The sequence below is a fragment of the Arachis ipaensis genome, chromosome B7 (genome assembly GCF_059453495.1).
Source record: "Arachis ipaensis isolate K30076 ecotype BB chromosome B7, ASM5945349v1, whole genome shotgun sequence".
Classification (NCBI taxonomy): domain Eukaryota; kingdom Viridiplantae; phylum Streptophyta; class Magnoliopsida; order Fabales; family Fabaceae; genus Arachis; species Arachis ipaensis.
The window spans coordinates 109,975,090-109,977,817 of NC_142442.1; the positions used below are offsets into that span (position 1 = coordinate 109,975,090).

General features: G+C 42.7%; 1 non-coding gene across 1 annotated transcript; it reads right to left on the reverse strand.

Moving 5' to 3' along the window:
* Nucleotides 1-217: 217 nt before the first annotated feature.
* LOC148553710 (small nucleolar RNA R71) lies at nucleotides 218-325 on the reverse strand. The gene has a single exon (XR_015893769.1). It is a non-coding gene; the product is annotated as a small nucleolar RNA R71 (small nucleolar RNA).
* Nucleotides 326-2,728: the final 2,403 nt, after the last annotated feature.

Below are 2,728 nucleotides of genomic sequence, written 5' to 3' on the forward strand. Positions count from 1 at the left end.
AGATCCTCATCAGTTCTTAGCTGAATTCTTGCAAATCTGTGACACTGTTAAGACCAATGGGGTTAATCCTGAGGTCTACAGACTTATGCTTTTCCCTTTTACTGTAAGAGACAGAGCTAGGATATGGTTAGACTAACAACCTAAAGAAAGCCTGAACTCTTGGGAAAAGTTGGTCAATGCTTTCTTGGCCAAATTCTTTCCACCTCAAAAGTTGAGCAAGCTTAGAGTGGAAGTCCAAACCTTCAGACAAAAGGAAGGTGAATCCCTCTATGAAGCTTGGGAAAGATACAAGCAATTGATCAGAAGGTGTCCTTCTGACATGCTTTTAGAATGAAGCATCCTATGTATATTCTATGATGGTCTGTCTGAATTGTCCAAGATGTCATTGGATCACTCTGCTGGTGGATCTCTTCATCTGAAGAAGACGCCTGCAGAAGCCCAAGAACTCATTGAAATGGTTGCAAATAACCAGTTCATGTACACTTCTGAAAGAAATCCTGTGAATAATGGGATGACTCAGAAGAAAGGAGTTCTTGAGATTGATACTCTGAACGCCATATTGGCTCAGAATAAAATATTGACTCAGCAAGTCAATATGATTTCTCAGAATCTGACTGGAATGTAAGCTGCATCCGGTAGTACTAAAAAAGCTTCCTCTGAAGAAGAAGCTTATGACCCTGAGAATCCTGCAATGGAAGTGGTGAATTACATGGGAGAATCCTAAGGAAACACCTATAATCCTTCATGGAGAAATCATCCAAATTTCTCATGGAAGGATCAATAGAAGCCGAATCAAGGCTTCAATAATAATAATGGTGGGAGAAAGAGGTTTGGCAATAGCAAGCGTTTTCCATCATCTTCTGAGCAACAGATAGAGAATTCTAAGCAGAGCCTCTCTGACTTAGCAACCATAGTCTCTGATCTATCTAAGACCACTCTCAGTTTCATGACTGAAACAACGTCCTCCATCATAAATTTGGAGGCACAAGTGGGTCAACTAAGTAAAAAAGTTACTGAAATCCCTCCTAGTACTCTCCCAAGCAATACAGAAAAGAATCCAAAAAGATATTGCAAAGCCATCAACACGTCCAACATGGCCGAACCTGTAGAGGAGGAAGAGGCAGTGATTTCCAGTGAGGATGACCTCAATAAATGTCCACTGACTCCTAAGGAGTTCCCTAATGAGGAACCAAAAGAATCTGAGGCTCATATAGAGACCATAGAGATTTCACTGAACTTACTGTTGCCATTCATGAGCTCTGATGAGTATTCTTCCTTTGAAGAGGATGAAGATGTTATTGAAGAGCAAGTTGCTCAGTATTTAGGAGCAATCATAAAGCTCAATGCCAAGTTATTTGGTAATGAGACCTGGGAGGATGAACCTCCATTGCTCATCAATGAACTGAATGCCTTGGTTCAACAGAAATCACCTCAGAAGAAACTGGATCCTGGAAAGTTCTTAATACCCTGCATCATAGGCACCATGACCTTTAAGAAGGCTCTGTGTGACCTTGGTTCAAGTATAAACCTCATGCCACTCTCTGTAATGGAGAAACTAGGGATCTTTGAGGTACAAGCTGTAAGAATCTCACTAGAGATGGCAGACAATTCAAGGAAACAGGCTTATGGACTTGTAGAGGATGTCTTAGTGAAGGTTGAAGGCTTTTACATCCCTACTGATTTCATAATCCTAGACATTGGGAAGGAAGAGGATGAATCTATCATCCTTGGAAGACCCTTCCTAGCCACAGCAAGAGCTGTGATTGATGTGGACAGAGGAGAGTTAGTCCTTCAATTTAATGAGGACTACCTTGTGTTTCATGCTCAAGGATCTTCTTCTGTAACCATGGAGAGGAAGCATGAAAGGCTTCTCTCAATATAGAGTAAAACAGAGCCCCCACACTCAACTTCTAAGTTTGGTGTTGGGAGGCCATCATCAGGCTCTGAGTCTATGTGAAGCTCTCTAAGAGCTCACTGCCATTTTATGTTTTCTTTAAGTTGATGATCATGTGAAGTCATAAAAACAGCTGCAAAATTAAAGCAAAATCAAAAATAGCATCAAAAATAGCACACCTTGGAGGACAGGCTTACTGGCGTTTAAACGCCAGGAAGGATAGCAGAATGGGCGTTTAACGCCCAATCTGGCAGCATTCTAGGTGTTAAACGCCAGAGTAGGCAGCACTCTGGGCGTTTAACGCCAGAAAAGTGTGTCTGGTGTCTGGCTGGCGTTAAACACCAGGAATGGTAGATAGACTAGCATTTAATGCCAGAAAAGGTGTCTGACTGGCGTTAAACGCCAGAAAGGGGCAGCAGACTGGCATTTAACGCCAGAAAAAGTAGCAGAGCTGGCGTTTAACGCCAGAATTGGCACACTGAGGGCGTTTGAATGCCAGAATGGTGCAGGGAGCAGAATTCCTTGACACCTCAGGATCTGTGAACCCCACAGGATCCCCACCTACCTCACCTCTTCTTCTCTCCTCTTCACACCTTTCCATAACACTCTTCCCCAAATACCCTTGACCAATCCCATCAATAACTCTTCCCCAAATACCCTTCACCTATCAAATCCTACCCTCTTCCCCATATTCTCTTAACCACTCACATCCATCCATCATAAACCCCACCTACCTCACCATTCAAATTCAAACCATTTCCCTCCCAAACCCACCCATTCATGACCGAATTCCCTCTCTCTCCTACCTTATAAATACACCTCCTCACTACACAT